The 18,148-nt window shown below is 54.4% G+C and overlaps 1 protein-coding gene across 1 annotated transcript in view; it reads right to left on the reverse strand.

The window, feature by feature from the left end:
* The window catches only part of CTNNBIP1 (catenin beta interacting protein 1), a 47,173-nt gene extending 29,713 nt beyond the window's left edge, over positions 1-17,460 (reverse strand). The window contains exon 1 of the mRNA XM_059375146.1: positions 17,375-17,460. The gene's annotated coding sequence lies outside the window, so the exon portion shown is untranslated. The remainder of the gene's footprint in view (positions 1-17,374) is intronic.
* Between the last annotated feature and the right edge of the window lie 688 nt (positions 17,461-18,148).

The following is an 18,148-nucleotide window of genomic DNA, read 5'->3' on the forward strand; positions in this document are numbered from 1 at the left end:
CACCGAAGCAGGGGTGCATACATAAGGTCTGAGCTTCTCAAGACCACCATGAAGACCCTGGGGCAGAGCTGGCGGGGGGGGGGGGGGGGCCCCACCGGATCAGGAGGGAGGTGGGGCTGAGGACAGGCTGAGGAGCTAGGACTGGACTCCACGGGCCATGGAGAAGCCCACAGGGGCTGGCAAGTAGGGCAGAACTGTCCTTCACATAGAGTTGTTCCCACAGTGGACGTCGGCAAAGCATTCTGGAGACAGAGCCAGAACGTGGGGAGCAGCCAGGTCTGGGAGACCCTGCCCTGACAGGGTGGTGAGGACAGAGCAACTGCCGTAAAGGTGAAGCGCTGGCATCCTGGTGGCCCCATTACCAGCAGGTGGCCCTGGGGAAGTCACGGACCAAAAAGTGTATTCGGCACCGAAGGTGTGTTGGGATGTATCAGCGAAAAAACAGTAGAAAATGCCTACATACCCTGATGAGGGGGGAGAGCAAACAAAATAAAAACCAAACAATGCGGCATAAATACAGTGTGGGCGGCAGAAGGTGACCGACGGGTGCTGGGATCAAAACCGAGCTGGGTGAGGGGGCCAGGAATGCGGGGCGGCGTGTGGGCCTTCCTGAGCACAGACTGGAACGGGGTGACGGAGTGAGCCGTGGGAGCCCAGAGCAGAGCTGGATGGAGGCCCCAGGGTGCGGTGAGCTGGAAGATGAGCAAGGAAGGCCACAGGAAGGGAACGTGCACAGGGACAAGGGGTGCGGACAGTGAGGCCTCTGGGAAACCCAGCCTGGACCCGTCAGATGGGGCAGCAAGCAGAGGTGTAGCCTGGCCTGACCTGGGTGTTGGCAGGAGCGCTCCGGCTCAGAGAGGTGGCCGGGGGCTGAGCGCAGAAGCGGGGAGGCCGTGGTGGCAATCCAGGCGAAAGGAGCAGACGGGCCGGGACATCAGGAGGGCCCGCTGGCACGGCACACGGGTGCGCGGGACGGGGACGCCCAGGTGTGGGGGTTAAGCACCGGAAGGCAGCACTCCTGTCAACCACGACAGGAGAGATGCAGGAGGAACAGTTTTGGAAAAGGACCAAGGGTTGAATTTCAGATAGCTTAGAGCCTTCCCATTAATAAGACCTCAGTCTCCTTATCTGTAGAATGCGGACGATAATGGCACCTTCCTATCAGGGCTGTGAAAATGAGATTAACAGAGAGAGAGCAGAGAGAGGCATAGTTAGTAACTGGCATCCAGCAAAGGCTCAATAAACACTAGTTACTCTAATGATAAGATCACACGGTGATAAGAGATGATGTAAGTGATATTTTGGTTATAGATGGGGGTGGTGGTGGGAATAAGACTAAACAGTAAACTCAAGGGCTTAAAACACCCAGCTTGCTTTCCTGCCTCTTCCCTCCCAGTTCACCCGTCGGCCCCCAACTGGCTCAAAGGAACTGAGAAGGGGTGAAGAGCTACGGGGTCGGGGGAGGGCAGGACTGCACCTCCATGTTTCACCCGCCGCCCTGAATCCCTGGGGGTGCCTTAAAGCAGTTTCCCAACCTGGGCACCACGGGGATTTTGGAATATTGTAGGCTAATGGGCAGCGTCCCTGGGCTGTACCCAGTAGGTGCCAGCAGCAGCTCCTCCTGGACTGGGACAACCAAAAATGTCTCCAGACATTGCCGTGTGTTCTCTGGGAGGCAAAATCAGCCTGGGTTGAGAACTCCTCTAAAGAAATCGTTGATACACACTCTAAACTGTTGGCCAAGTGCCGCGCTCACCCCTTCACGTACAGGAATCATTGAGGCCTCAGAACAAACGTCCTTGCAAGATTGAACAAATGAGGACATGCTGACGCAGAGGTCGCCCAGTGACCCCTCAGCCAGCCCCTCCTACTCCGCACCCAGGCAGCATTCGGACCCAGATCGTCCAAGTCCTGAACCACTGTGTGACACTGCTGTCCCAGGGAGCCTGTAAATGGGTAGAAAGCGCTCAGGGCCAGGGAGAGGGAGGCGGGACCGAGCCCCGGCTGCAGCTCCCACCGTCAGCGACCTCAAAACTGAGGCACTGCAGAAAATTTCCACAAGCTCTGCTCTCAGTAATTAAGCCGCAACCTCCTGCACTCTGGGGCCCCATGAGCAACTGCCTTAATTAATAAATTCCACACTGCAGCCTCCACTATCCAGAGCCAGGCTCCGCGTTCTCAAGGCGCGCTCCACCGCATGAGCACAACAGGTCTAATAGCAGCTCTGGCGAGTCAGGGAGCCTGTAGGACGCAGCCGCGTTCTCCTGGGATGAGCCTGGGGTAAGGAGTTCCTCCCGCGCTGGCCAACCTGAGTTCAACCCTGGTCCGAAGCTCCTTCCTGCTCTGGGAAGCCAGGCAGAACAACAGTGATAATTACTGCTGTTGCTGGAGCCTTCTCCAAGGGCCAGGCACGCGCCAGTCACACTCATCACAGGGCCTTGTTCAATTTTAGTCCCACAACAAGCCTGCAAGGTAAGAATTATTCCCATTGGACAGATAAGACAGCTGCGACTCGGGGATGGTAAGTGACCTGCCCAAGGCCACGGAGCTGAGAAGTGACGGGGCCTGCATCCTATCAAGGCCCTCCTGGCTCAGGAGTTGGGAGAAGCCTCAGCCATTTTAACTGAAATTAAAATGAAAATCCACTTTACAGAAAAAAAATAGAAAAGGAAAAAAAATGGCCAGAGCCCCAAACTCCTGCCAGTCAGAAAAGAAGATAATGAGCCTAAGGCAGCTAAACACAGTGAATGATCCTTGATGGGATTGGAGTTGGGGGGGTGCATACTGGGCAATTAGGGAAGCTTTACTAGGGAGTATTGATTAGATAATGGTATTGTATCAATGCTGTGTGTCCTGCTGAATTTTATCCCGGGTGCTCTGGAAAACACCTGGTGCCTTAAGCAGGACAGGCTGGAGTACTAAGGGTAAAACATCTCAGTGCTTGCAGCTTACTCTCAAACGTTTCAGGGGGAAAAGGTGTGTGCGCGTAAGTGTGTGTGCGTGTGCACAGGGAGTGTGTGAGCAGCTATGGCAAAGGGTTAATGCTGCTGACACTAGGTAAAGGGCATACATAGTTCACTATTTCAACTTCTCTGCAGATTTGAAAATGAAAAGTCAGAAAAACACTGAAAAGCCACAGGGAAAGGGCCCCTCCTTGCTCCTCAGAGACCCCCCACCACCACCTGTGGGAAGCTGTGCACAGCCTGACCTAAAAACCCCGCTGCAGGGGAGCATCTCTGAGGCTTGAACACAGATGAGCCCCGCTCGTCTCTGGCAGCAGCGCTGGGGGCGCAGGAGTGCGTGCAAACTCCTGGGGTCCAAAGTCACCCCCCAAACACCTCCCACGTCAGAGCTGCAACCCGCCCATCACAGCAAGGGAAACGAAGCTGTCACATCAGCCCTTGGGTGAAGGTTCCTGCAGCGTGAAAATCAAATCCCCAGGACCAGATTCCAGACGAGCCAACAGCTAGTAGAGCGCGGCCACCCTGCCCTGCTGTCCCGTCCGGCCCTGCTGTCCCGACAACCATGGGGAAGGCAGCCGCACAGAAGGGCGAGGTTAAGCTGGGAAGGGGGCGCCTGGAAGCATTGGGAGGGCCTCCAGGATAAGACTCCCCTTCAGAGCAAAGCCGGCAGGCACACAGCATCTAAGGGAACACCTGAGGGTGCCTCTCATGTCACATAAGCCAAAGAGCTCTAGGGGGCGCCTCGGTGGCTTAGCCAGTTAAACCTGTCTCCTGATTGCCGGCTCAGGTCAGGATCTCAGGATCCAGGGCTGGAGCCCCGTGCTGGGCTCTGCACTCAGTGGGGGAGTCTGCTGGAGAGTCTCTCTCCCTCTCCCTCTGCTGCTCCCCTACTCTCTACCCCAAATAAATTTTCAACAACAAAAAAGGGCTGCAGGACAGGCACAGACCTGCCCAGAGAGGGCTCCCCGGGACCTGCATGCTGGACAGGAGGCGAGAAGAAAGGGGTTCCCCCACACCCTGGCCTGGGCAGGGCCAGGTGGCCAGACCCCTGCTGTCCACCACATCCCTGAGTGGTGGGGGTGCTCAGTCGGGGGCATGTTTTGATGTCGGAAGAGTTTCTGGTCGTCGTAACAGGGAGGATGCTAGTGGGAAGGAGCCAGGGATGCTGCTGAACCCCTAGGATGTCTGTGGTAACCCGGGCCTCCACTACCCTTCAGGGGCCGCCTGAGAGGTACCAGCTGCACCGCGCTCCTTCAACGCCTCTGGGCCTTAGCAGCTGCGGGTCCCTTGGCCTAGAACGCCCTTCCCTACTTACTGTTCTCTGCTCTGTACCACTTTCCTTGGGCTGCCCTGAGCCCTGCGTTCCCACCTGTGCAAATTTCCCGTCTCAAGGTGCCGGCTGACATCAGCACCCCCCCCTCTGGGGTGTCTGCACATCTCCTCCACCTCCAAGCTGGAAGTTGTCTGCGGCCAGGCCCCAGGCAGCCTTATTCTCAGAGACATTAAAATGAACCCACACTGGGGCGCCCGGGTGGCTCAGTGGGTTAAAGTCTCTGCCTTCAGCTCAGGTCATGATCCCAGGGTCCTGGGATGGAGTCCGGCATCATCGCATCAACGGGCTTTCTGCTCGGCAGGGAGCCTGCTTCCCCACTCCTCTCTGCCTGCCTCTCTGCCTGTCAAATAAATAAATAAATAAATAAATCTTAAAAAAAAAAAAAAAAAGAACCCACACATCTCATTAAATGTAATTCCTCCCTAACTCATAGAGGAAGCTGATACACTGGATGGTGGTGGGCGGGGGGGGGGGTGGGGGGCGGTGGATAGGGCCGCCAGTCACATCTGGGGCTCTGTTACGTGAATGAACAGATTCGGGGAGCCTGTTAGAGTCACCTGGGAACCACAAAGGAGCCCCTGCCTCCACGGTGTCGCACAGAGAATCTGAGACATGGAGGAGTGGAAGGGGCCTGTCTCTATGGACTGTGGAATGTTGCCAAGGCTGCGCTGATATGAGGCATCTGTTTAGAACTTCCGGCTTAAAAAACTGTTTTCCTATGATTTTGGCAAAAAAAAAAAAAAAAAAAAAGGCCCTCAGATATTGCTCTCTTCATGTCCTGATTTGGGTGAGACACCCCCCCCCCCCCACTTTTCACAGCTAAGAAGCTGTACCTGGCAGGCCTGCCCTGCACCCCTCGCCGCCGTCCAGCTGAGAACAATGCAAACAGGAAGGGGACAGCGAGCAGGAGGAAGTCTCCCCAGCTGCACGGGGACACTCCCGATCCTGGCTAAGTTGTGAGGCTGACGGAGGGACACGCAGGTGGTGGTGGTGAACTCCCTACACAACAGGGGAATCAGGACAGAAGGAAAAAGGCTTCTTTTGACCTGATTTTAAAAGATTCTTTTTTCTTCCTGGAGAACAGCTGGAGCCCTGAGACCCGGCCCAGCCAGAGCCCGAGACCTGAAGTCAGGAACCAGCGCGCCTACAAAACCCAGCTCCAGATCTTCCTGGGACTCAGTCTGATTCGTGACCCTCGGCCGCTGGCAGGTTCCAGGGAGTGGGTAATGCAGACTTCAGAGCGCTTGTCTATTTATAAGTGAATGGAGGAGCTAGAAGCTTCGGCTCTTGAAAAAGCACACTCTGTCCCCAGTCCGTCCCAGGCTGCGGGACCCTGACCGCGGGCTGAGCACCTGGTGGTATCCAGAGCCACCGCGTGCAAGCTGGTGACAGAAGGACCCCTTTTCTCTCCTGTGACCTAGATACGATACCTGGGATGCCCCCCACTTGCTGGCGCCCCTGCTCCCCTCCACCAAGGAAAAACTCACTTGGCATTGCTGGGCAGTCTTCTGAGGGAGAGAGCTGAGGCCCACTGCGGGCCTCGTGGGAAGGAGCCTCGCCAGAAGGTTTCACAGACCTAGTGTCGCCTCCAGAGAAGGAGGCCAGAATGGAAATCTCAGCCCTTGAAGTCCTGTCAACCCCACTGGCCGCAGCTACGTCAATTTCTGCAGGGTCACCATTTAACATTTTTTAATTAAACTGGGAAATTTAAAAGATTTTTTTTTTTTTAAAGAGGAAGGGGAAAGATGCCCAGTGCTATTTCTTTATCAGCAGCTGCATGAGGAACCTTCCCTCAGAAACCTATGGACGCGTTCACGCCACCCTCGTGATGGCAGGGACAAGCCTCGTTCTCAAAGGCAGGCCCAAGCACAGCCCTGGCCCTCCCCTCCCCTCCCCCACGCTGGTCTCCCCAGCTCTTCTCCCTGTGCCTCAGCCCCCCCTCCATCCCTTCCCTCCATTAAAGTCTCTTATAATTGGTTCAAATAAGTAAGCATCCTGAATGGGTTCACTGCATCCCCTCAGAATCCCAGGGCCAGGAAGGCCTCCAACTTCCTGTTGCAAGAATTAGGTCATTAAATCAATGGGGTCGCCTGCCGGGCGAGGGCTTGGTCCCCTGGTTGTGTCCCCAGAGGCAGCAGGCTGGCTGCCTACTGGCCTCCAGAGCCAGCAGGCCCTCACGGACCCAGCTCTGGGGAGGACTGTCTTTAGGATCTGGCTGGGAGGCTCGGTCAGAAGCAGGGTCTCCCGGGTGAATATCCTTCCCATAGACTCTTATGAAAATAAGTTGTAAGGGGGCGCCTGGGTGGCTCAGTGGGTGAAGCATCTGCCTTCAGCTTAGGTCATGATCTCAGAGTCCTGGAATCAAGCCCCACATGGGGCTCCCTGCTCAGCGGGGAGCCTGCTTCTCCCCCGCCCCCCCGCCATGTGCTCTCTCTCTCTGTCTTTCCCCGCTCTTGAAAATAAATAAATTTTAAAATCTTAAAAAAAACAAACAAGAAGCTTTAGGATCACTGCCTTCTCTTTCCTGTAAGCTTTCAACATACAGGTATGTGTTAATTTGCATAAGACATAGGTATGTTTGTTTACCTCAAAACCATAGTCACCCCGTCGCTACAATCTGCAAGGATCCATTCTACCCACAGGCTCCATAAGCCACACTGTTTGTTTGGATAACTGCTTCTGCTCTAGGACACAGGCAGTGCCCTCCCCCCTCCTTTCCCTCCAGCTACCTCTGAACAAAAAAATAATCCAAGGAAGGAGGAAACCTCCCCCTAAGAGGCTGCGAAGACCGAGTTTCCTCCCTCTCTAAATGTTTAACAAGCTGATAGTCAAAACCAAAAATGTTTTAAACAAAGACAACTCCAGAATCCACATGTGTTTATTCTATTAGCTGGGGGGGGATGTTGGTAATATGAAGATGAGTACACCCCGGGGGTCACAAAACTCCAGCCTGAGGGCAAACGTGGTGGTGGCTGGAGAGGTGAGGGACGGTCAGGAAAACACCTGTGCTCCCAGGGGGCGGGGAAAACGCAGCACCTAACACAGCAGAAATCTGGCCACGGTCACCTAGCTCCGGGCCACCACAGAGACACTCAGAACAGTGGACCGAAATGGACTGGAGGCTGCCAGGGGCCCATGTGAAGCCTGAGAAAGAAACCGTCCCATTCCCAATGGGTGTAGGCACCAACACCCAGAGGCACACCCAGATAATCCAGTTCAGCAGCCAAATCCCCATCATCCACTTGTAATGACATCCTTCATTCCCAAAGCCACGAAACCATTAGTCACCAAGCCACGGACGGGGAGCAGAAGCTCCCAGCAAAACTGGCTTGTTACCACTCCCCTGGCAAAAAAAAAAAAAAAAAAAAAAACCAAAAAAAACCTCCTGGTTTTACAAGCCAGATACCCACCCAAGACTGTCCCATTTCATAAAATGAGACGCAGGAGTCTTTTACCAGCCCGTGTGCACGTAATGCCAGCGGAGCCTGACCTCCTGCAAAAACTCACAGCGGCGAAGAAAAAGCTTCGAGCAAGGTTCGCAGACAGAGAGGCTAATGGCGCTACAGACTAGTGTGATGGTATTCTCGACGCTGCGGCTTTCAGTCTCAGAGAACCAAACTTCCTTGCAAATTTACTTGAAGCACATAATGCAGTATGGAAACAAAACAAGGATACCAGCACCAATGCGCACTGGTCCTTAAATGCTTCTAGAAAAGCCATGTACGTCTGCCAGAAAGAGACTAGGTCATAAAAATGTCCAACTCCAAAAAAGAATAACACCCAAAGAAGAGGTTCCTAAGAGAAAGGGAAATAGACCACTGAGCGTGCTGGAAGGGAAGAAGAAAGAAGCCAGAAACCCAGGACGGTAGCCCAGGATGCCAAGGGAAAGCCAGGCAAAGCCTACGGAACCAGACCAAAATAGACTTCAGATGGAACAAACTTGGGGGTTTTTTCTCCTCACCTTTTTATTATGACAAATGTCAAAGCCATGGAAAAGCTGAATGATTGGTACAGGGAACACCCCAATACGTGCCCTGAGAGTCACCGCTGGCTAACGTTTTGCCACGTTTGTCTCATGTCTCTCCATATTGTGGGCATATGGGGATGTGCAGCCCGTTCTTCTTCCAGAGCTATTTGAAAGTAAGCTGTGGGCATCACAATCCTTTGCTAAACGTCTCATCACTGTCTCCTAAGGCCATCCTCCCACATACAACAGGGACACTACTTGTACCCCCAAGGAGTTTCATACTGACCCAGAAATATTCCATGATATATACCCTTGTCCCAGTTTCCCAGTCCCCCCTCCGCAGCCATCACTGGTTTTTGTTGTTGTTATTGTTTTTAAGATTTTATTTTTAAGTCATCCCAACACCCAACATGCGGCTTGAACTCCTGACCGTGAGACCCTGGCCGTCACTGGTTTCCAACCCAGGATCCAATGGAGGATCTCAAGTGCATTGGGTCCCCATAATCTTTCCTGTCCCTTAGCCTGGAATGGTTCACCAGCTTTTTGTTGTCTATCACGACATGAACAATTTTTAGAGTCCAGGAATACTGTCTCTAGGACATCCCACAATCAGGATTTGCCTAACTGCTCTCTAGAATTAGAATAAGGCTAACTGTGGGGCACCTGGGTGGCTCTGTTGGTTAAGCATCTGCCTTCGGCTAACCTCATGATCCCGGGGTCCTGGGATTGAGCCCCACATCTGCCTCCCTACTCAGCGAGGAGCCTGTTTCCCCCTCTCCTGCCTCCCAGCTTGTGCTCTCTTTGTTCTGCACACATGTAGAACGTCTCTGGTTAAGATGTACAGGACACGGGCTGACGGTGGTCTCTCCTAGGGCAGAGATGCCAGGAAGGAAGGCAGTATAGCCTCTTGAATTCTATACTGTGCTTCGATGACCCAGGCCCAAAGAAATGAATGCTACTTTCTAAAGGAAGGGGAATGGGGTTAGAAGACAAGAGTGAGAGAGCGCTCTTCCCCTGGGTGGTCCCGCTGGTCCAGGAAGTGCTTGGTGGGGAGCATTCAGGCTCTTCGGTCACGGCTCTTGGGCCTAACAACCCTCTTCTCTCCCCTAGAGACAGACCGTGCACAGCCGACACCTGCAGCAAACGCGAGGTGACGGTACACGCGGGTGTACTCTCGGGTGGAGAGGCAGCTTCCCCCTCGGGGCTGCAGAAGGATCTACTTGCCCAGGCCACGCCACTCCTGCTGGACGTGTAGGCCCCACCACGTCCTCTACTCATCGTGCCGACCCCGCTCCAGAAGGCTGCGCCGTGCAGCAAAGCAGAGCCAGGGCCCTGGGAAGACACCCCACAGCTGACCTGCTAACTTGTAGGCCCCACCAAGTCCTCCTAAAAATCACCAGCACCCCATCTTCCTGCAACGCCAGCGATCAGCTGGAGGAATGCCACGTGCCTTGAGAGGCCACCAGGCAGTGGCAACAGCAGGACAGACAGACAGAGGGTCAGGGGGTGAGGGGGATGACACACTGCCTCAGTTGGGAAGTGGAACACACGGTCAGCAACGGCCCGCACGCATGTCTGAGATCATGGCTTACCCGAGCTGACCCTACCATCTCTGTAAATACAACTGGATCATTCGGGGGCTCAGAACCACTTTACCTGCTAAAACCCCCCAAATCATCTTTGCAGTATTCACACCGTCCTGGCTACAAATCAGCCTTCTTCCACCCCACCCCCACCCCCAGGGAAGAAACGGAATCACAAAGAGCAAAAATCATTCAAATGTTCTCTACCTGAACAGAATAGAAGGAAACTGGAAGGTCCAAAACATTTCAGTTCATATTCCTGCAGCAGAACATTCTGTGAGAGGCGAGGGTCAGGAGGGGACTGTGCAGAGCCAGGGCTGCCTGGAGCAGGGGGCTGCGAGCCTTGGTCTGGGGGCGGGGATTGCTGTCAAGGCTAACCCATGACCTTGGAAACGGGGTCTCCGGTTTGCCTGGTGATCTAGCAGGAAGAACAAGGGTAGGGCCCACGTCAGGAAAGGTGTTTGAACCCACAGGGATCCTGACCCCCACAGGAAGCTTCACTTGCAGAATCCAGGCCTGCGAGATGACGAGGCAGTAACTTCATCTGTCTTGGAGCTGTTACTCAGCTCAGGGGCACGGACCGCAGGAGTCCAGCAGCAGGAAGCATGTGGGTGGATACTCAGGAGATACTCCGGCCTGAGAGAAGCTTACTTGGAGCTGGTCTCCGAAAGCCTCCCACCCGGCTCTCCACGTGGCAGAGGACATGGAAGTGGGTCACTTTCTCCTGGCGGAACCAGCGTCACTGTGGGCTCCAAGCACACTGAAAGAAGTCGGGGACACTGAGTGACCTGGCCTTCTTGCCGGGCCGGCTGTTTCCTCCTGATCGGGCGCAGAATGGTGATCGGCCCCCGGACTGAAAGGGTGGCGAATGAGTGCCAGGAAGGCCGTGACATGTCAGGGGCTGGGTGAAAGTGACGTCACCCCGGAGCATGCTGTGCTGGGTCTTCCTCCCACTCTGAATACGGGCAGCGGCTGCCCCTGCCGGCTCTTTGTCCCCTCCACCCAGCCCTGCCGGAGGGACAGAGGAAGAACACTGGGTGCTTTCCCATGACCTGCGGGGCCTGCCTGACCTCGCTCTTTGAAGGGATCCTGAGGCCTGATGCAGGGAAGACTTGGGGAAGAAATAACCCTCGCCCCCCCCCCCCCCACTGTGTACAAATCGACCCCACACAGGTGTCTACAGGCACCAGTTCGGGAGCCCCGTGGGCCTGCCAGAGAGCACCAAGCAGCTCACCCCAGAGCCCACCTGCTGCCATATGCTTGCTTTCCCGAAGGAGACCGGACAGGCAGGAGAGCCCAGGTCTAGTGGTCATTTCTAAAGAAAGGCACCAGATTGGTGGCATAAATTTAAAAAAAAAAAAAAAAAATTGGGAGGAGCCCATGATCATTCCTTCCTGACTTGAACTCAAGTAACAAAGAGTTGAGGCTTTAAGTGGAAATGAGCTCTTACTGCCCACACCAAGTGCAGCTTTTATTACATATGACACAAAAGGGCTCTAAGCTATTAACTCTTCCCCTGCCCTTCTGGGAAGCCAAACACACTCTCCTACACCTTAATGCCCACCTAGGGTAGGTACCCAGGGGAGCCCATGTGTACACCCAGAAATTATATTCTGACTCCTGAGAGTTCAAAACACTCACCAACACATTCTCTCTTTAGTCCAACGACTCCATCCAGATAATAAGCCTCTTGGCCTTAGACTGTAAGCTTTGCATGGGGAAGAACTATTTTAACCCTGCTCGTCACCGTACTTCCGTGCCTACCATGGAGTCCAGGCTGTAATCAAGTTCTGTAAATATTTATTAACTGAATCAGTGAATCATTAGAAGGAAGAACGTATGAAAGATGGCCATCACTTCTTGGCATCTCTGTATCCTTGGCTTATCTCATAAAGACATCAGAGCCAGTATTAGGCACCAAGCCCTTCATCCCCCCTCTCTGTCTTGCCCTCACCGCCCTCGATCATGTTGTGAGGCATACAGACCTGCGTACAGAAGCTTATACACTACAACACAACCAGGAAAAATGGAGAAACAGTCATGACCCTCAATCCTTAAGAAACTCCAGAAGGAGGAAAACAATGTTTTGGTGCAGCCATGTCCACCACGCAAGGACACCTCTCCCTCTTGGGACTGTTGTCTTTCCCTTTTAACAAGGCTTCATGGAGGATCAGGGCATAATGGGTCTTTAATAACCGAGTATAACAGCAATTGGTGCCCAGCGCCCTTTCATAAAAGAAGTTCAAAAGCACTTTGGCTCAAACATCACAATGCCCCTGGGAGCTATGAAGGTACAAGTATCATTATCCCCATTTACAGTTGGGGAAAGTAAGGTAAAGGGAGGTTAATTAGCATGCCCAAGGCCAGCTGAGACAGGGAAAGGGTGCAGGATTTGCAGCTAAGTCTGGCCGCCCTAACACTGTCACCCACGCGGGGCTCAAGAGAGATTTTTCTCTTCTCTACTGTATCTAACTGTAGAAGCAGTATCTAACATGGGGCTCCGAGCTCGTGACCAGGAGAAACACACTGCCCGGGTTTGAATCCTGACTCTGTTCCTGACTAGCTTGATCTCTAACCAATTACTTAGTCTTTGCAGGCTTCAGCGTCTGAATGTGCAAATTAGCACTAATGGTGTAGATCTCTGAAATCGGGGTGAGGGTTGAACGAGACGATGTATGTAAAATGCCATGTTCATTCATTTTCTCAATGAACACTATGACTCTCATTGAAAAAAAAATGATTACTTGACAAAAGGGTTGCACCCACTCTGGGCTTAGTTTTTACAAGGCTACAGATGACATACGACTAACAGGCATTTTGGATTCTGCCAATGAAATGTCCCAGGAGCCTGAGAATGACTTGCAACACCAAGTTTAGACTCCCACAGGCTTGTATTGGCCTCTCAAGGTTAGCAGAGCAAGAGGCATCGTGAACACCAACCGACAAGGGGGATGCCTGAATGGGAAGCTGGCCAACAGCACCCCGTCTAACAAGGCCAGCTCTGGATTCCTGACCAGTGGAGCCCCTAGGTTCTAAATGCCATTTCTCTGAGTGCTCTCCTGAGCTTCCAAACTGCTCACAGCCCAGACGGAACACAGCCAGCGCCTTCTAGGTACCACCACGCTCCTGATCAAACAGGAGGGGTTCATGGAAGACAGTGTGGCCAGACGGCTCCGACCCAGGGGCCTGGAGGAGAAGCGGTGGTGGGGTGGGGGACAGCAGCTACCCAGTCAATCTCAGGATACCCCCAACAAAGATGCTGACACATACATGTGTGGCCATCCCTGACGCTCACATGAAGACCAGCAGCAAAACTTTATTATTTCGGTGTCACTGCCAAGATAAGAAGCTTTAACTCGGGGCGCCTGGGTGGCTCAGTCAGTTAGGCATTTAGATGCCTTCAGGTCATGGTCTCAGGGTCCTGGAATCTGGGGGAGCATGCTTCTCTCGCTCCCTCTGCCTACTGCTCCCCCTACTTGGGCTCTCTAAAAAAAATTAATAAAATCTTAAAAAATAAAGTGGGACAGGTATTAATTTTTTAAAAAAGAAGCTTTAACTCATACAGAGAGGAGCAAAGAACATACAACGTGCCGTGGTATAAGGCAAGACGTTAAGAGCTGGCAATGCACGTTCATTCAACTTAAGAAACTGATTATCCTCATTCTTGGGGTTGGGGAGGCAGTAAAGAAGGTCAAAGGAATCTGCAGGACACACACACTCACACCTGGGCCTTTGTTAGCCAGCAGATGGCTCCCGTATCTCCTGGGCACCTAGGCCGGCGAAACGGGGAACCTGATGGGAATGAAGTCAACACTGCTAGCCTGTTGGCCTCCAAAAGCCTTCCCAGGACAAGGAGGGCCGACTCACTGCTGCTCCTAGCAACCCGCTCTTTCTCCTAGCATGGCCCCTCAGGGAGGAGTTCTCATGCAGTGACTTTCCACTGTTCAGAATTGATGAGTAAGATCCAAATTCCTCACCGGGGCCACAGATCCAGCCCCTGTCAACTCCTTGGTCACATGCTCCAGCCCCACTGGGCTCATAGCTCCTGCTGTCCTCTGTGCGTACCAGCCGGGTCCCCGCTCAAAGTCACCTCCTGAGAGCGAGCTAGAGTTCTATCCTGACCCCCATCCCGGTTATCTCCATCTTAGTGCCCTGTTTCATTCCCCCCATATCTCTTTTCGCCATCCTGCATTGTTTTGTTCTTATCTATCTACTGTTTGTCTCTGTCACCAGAAGATAATCTTCATTAGACCACGGGTCCTGGTGAGATCTTGCCCTTGGCTCTACCCCCAGCACCTACCACAGGGCCTGGCATAAAGTAGGTGTTTAATACGTCATTCCATTCCACAAATATTTACTGAGTGCCTACAAAGTTTAGACACTGGACTACAACAGCAGACCAAAAAAAGAAAAGAAACCTCTGCCCTCAAAGAACTTCGGTGGCGAATAAGAAACAGATAAGTAACAATGAAATGATAACTATTACTTCCACCAACCACATACTAAGTGTTTGGTGCTGTTCTAAGCATCTGATAGGTATTACCTAATTTAATCCTCCCAACAACTTCCTGAAGGATTAATATTTTTCGCATGGGGAAACCGAGGGGAGGTTAGGTTACTTGCTGAAGGTCACGCAGCTCGTAAGGGCAGAAATTAAGATAGTGTTGGTACAAAGTGCATGCTCTGATCTTTGCTGAGTGTTGAATAAGGACTTGGTCAGCACCCCCGCAGCTGTTCTCTGTAGGCAGGGCTGGAAAGAGAGCGAATCTGCGAATCTATCGAGGGAGGGCTGCCCTGTTCTTTGAGCCCAGTGAGGTGGGGAAGGCTGGCTTTCCCACTGTACTGCACCCTGGATGAGGAGGGATCTGCAGGAAGTGTGGTTTGATAATAAGACAGGGACAGGATTCCTGGCTTCTAGTTTTAGGTGCTGAGACACCCAGGCAAGTCAACTAATATCCGATGAGTTTATTTTTTGTGCAGGACACTGCTTTTGACGTCGGGAGCTATGCAAAGATGAATCCACCAGAGATCCTAGCCTCAGAAAGCTGAGAGTCAGGCAGGTACACTTGGAGCTGAAACAGAAGTAGAAATTGGCAGATGCCATTAAAAAATGTACAGACTCTATGGGATTTCGGGAGTTACATAGCCTCTAGGGGCCACAGATCCCCAGCCAGAAAAGAGAGGGCTGGCCTACACAACCCCCCAAGGTCTTCTGCCTCTGACATGTTCTGACAGCACACTCTTGGAGCAGCACAGAGATCAAGTTTTATTCTGGTTAATAGTTCAAGTGCATGGCCACTGACTGGTCGTCTCATCTACCATGAGAACAGTCCCAATTTCCTTGGGCAACATCTCACAGCATCGGCAGGGCAATAAAAATTCTCTCATTTAAATAATGCAGCCAAATATGGGGTCGAAGCCCACTGTGTTCTGTGCTCCTCCATCTCTAACTGGTTTTTAAGCCCAGAAACCCTCTTCTATCGAGGAGGAGGTGACCCTTCCGGTAACGCACTGTTGCAACGTGGAGCCCACTCCCATTCACCTCGTTCTCGTCTGTATCCCTGGGTCCAGCACAGCGCCTGCCTGATTCAAAACAGGGGCTGAGCAAGGTGAGCTGAGCTAAACCTGCCTATGATCTAGAAATTATCTGCTATACATATAAATCTGAGTCGGTGTTTCCTGACATTTTGCTTTCCAGCTCTCAGCCTCTCCTGGGGGAGGGGGGGAGGGAGGTGCAGGCTCTTCACTTTTACCCTTTTACCACCACCAGCTTGGTCCCCGGAGCCACCTCCGCCTCTTGCCTGTAAGCTGCAGTCATCTACCTGCCCACTGCTATCCCCGCTTCTCCCTTTGTGCCTTACAATCCAGTCTCTATACGGCAGCCAGAACCATCTTTGAAAACTTAGATCTTATCACCTCTCTGCTTAAAATCCTCTAACAGCTTCTAACTGCCCTTGGAATAAGATCCAAACTGGTTCTTCATAGCAGCACTTAATGCCACTGGAATTATGTTGATATTTGTTTACTCCTTCCTCTTTAGAGTGTCAGCTTCGGGAGGGCAGGGGCTGGGTCCGTTTTCACCACCTGGAGCCTGGGTGCTGGACATGGTGCCTGTCCTACAGAGAGCGCTCACCACTGAACGGATGAGTCTCCATCTCACAGAGGTAACTTGCATTTTACAAGGTTCCTCACTAACTCCACCAGAAAACCACAAATGACACCCTAAAGTTCTACAGACAGCACCTTTTTTATGATTCAAAGTCCTGCTTTAAATCAGAGGAAACTGGCATCTCTGGACACTTTAATTGGCCCGAAAGATGAGTATCATTTAGGGTCTAAATCCTGGACCAAGAGTCCAGTAGTTCCAGCACGGAGCTAAGATCCAAAGCACTTGGAAATAAAACCGCCTCCAGGTCCCATGCAGACATAACCCGTGCCTCGATTTACCCAAAACCAGGAACAAGAGCCCAGTAGTTGCAGCAGCGAGCTAAGATCCAAGGCACTTGGGAACAAAACTTTAGGACAAACTCTGACTTGCCTCCAGGTCCCACACCGACACACCCTGTGCCTCAATTTACCCAGCAGCCGGCCAGGCACACTTCCCTAAGTTCTTTGAGTGACAGGAGACAAAATAATTAACAGCTCCAGCATACTTAGATTCTCAGATAGGAGGTGCTGCAAGCCACACATCTCATTATTCATAAAACTCTTGATTTGCTGCCAACGCAAACCTCCTCCTCAGCCTTCCCAGGGGCTAACCTGACAGCAGGTACTGCTCAGACAAGTTCAGTGCACGAGAGAGGAAGGCATGCGGGGCCTAACAGAGGGTGGGTGTCCAGACCTATCTAGGTACCTGGGTTACCACGTTCAAGGATAAGGAAGGTGGTTGGGTGGGGGTGACGAGAAGGAGGTGACAAGTGCAGTTTGGAGCTCCCGGTGGTTCATTTGGATCCACACCCGCCATACAGGTGGCACATGTGCCTGCAGTGTGCGCCTTCCAGGAGCAGTCACCCGGAGCGGTGGAATGGGGAAGCGACCGTTCAATCACACGAGAGGGAGGAAGGGCGGCCCCGGGGCCAGACCTTGGCAGCATTTACTTTGGGGACAGACGGAGGGGCTCTGCACGGAAAGGTCGGGATGCTGAGCGCGGGGAGCAGGTGAGGGGGGAGTCGGGAGGGCACGGGACCTGGAGTGCTGACAGACGGTGACAACCGCGCCGACGCGGCGGCGAACAACGGGGTGGGCGGCTCGGACACCTGTGGAGGTGACCCCTGGGCGAAGGGGAGGAAGGCTGGAGGGTGGTCTGTGGCGGCGTCCGCGGCGGCGAGCGGCGGGAGGCGGGAGGCGGCGGCCAGCAGGCGGGGCGCGGAGGCCGGGCCCAGACCAGGGCGCCGCGCCGGGGGCCAGCCAGTGGGTCCGAGAGGGTTCGGGGGCGCCCTCCTCGGCCCCTCCCCGGGAGACAAAGGGCCGGCGGCTCCCCAGAGCCCCGGCGCGGCGCTGTGGGCGCGGGGACGGCCTCGGCACTTACCTGGGCCGCCCGACCCGGCCGGGCCGGCGGGGGCTGCGGGTCCGTGCACCGCGCGCGGCGGCCTGTTCCGGGGCGCGCTCAGCCCGAGCAGCCGCGGCGGCGGCGGCAGCAGCAGCAGCAGAGGCGGCGACGGCGGCGGCGACGGCGACGGCGGCGGCGGCGGCGGCAGCAGCAGCAGCAACAGCAGCAGCGGGAGCGGCCGCCTGAGCCTCCGCCTCCCGCTCCGTGAGTCACCGCGGCGGGGTGGGAGGGAGGCGCCAGGCCGCCGGGGGAGGGACCGGCGGAGGGGGCGGCATCTGGCTCCGCGCGGGCGGCGGAGGCGCGGCCACCGCAACGCCCGGGGTGGGGTGGGGTGGGGTGGGGGGGGGGGCGGGCTGTGTCGGGGGTGGGAGGTGAGAAGGGCCGGGCGCCAGGGGAGGGACGTGAGGGTGGGGCGGGGCTGCGGGGCCGTGGGGCGCCCATTGGTTAACTTGGCCTATGGGGCGGGGCCTTCTGCATACGGGGCGGGTGCCGAGTGGAGCGCGGAGACGTTCATTGGGCTCCTCGGGAGAAGGTGGGGCCAGAGATCCCGGGGCGGGGCCACGAGATGGGCGGGTGGAACAGGGTCGCGGGTAGTGGCCGAGCCGCGCTCTGAGCAAAGGGGTGGAGCGGAGCGGGGGCGGGGCGGGTGGGCAGGGGAAGAGGGGCGGGGGCTCGGAGGAGGAGGTGGTCTGAGGGCGGAGCCCGGATTAAGGATGGTGCTGGCTCTGCGGTGAAGCGACTCTGCCTGTGCTT

Source organism: Mustela nigripes, chromosome 14, assembly GCF_022355385.1.
Source record: "Mustela nigripes isolate SB6536 chromosome 14, MUSNIG.SB6536, whole genome shotgun sequence".
Classification (NCBI taxonomy): domain Eukaryota; kingdom Metazoa; phylum Chordata; class Mammalia; order Carnivora; family Mustelidae; genus Mustela; species Mustela nigripes.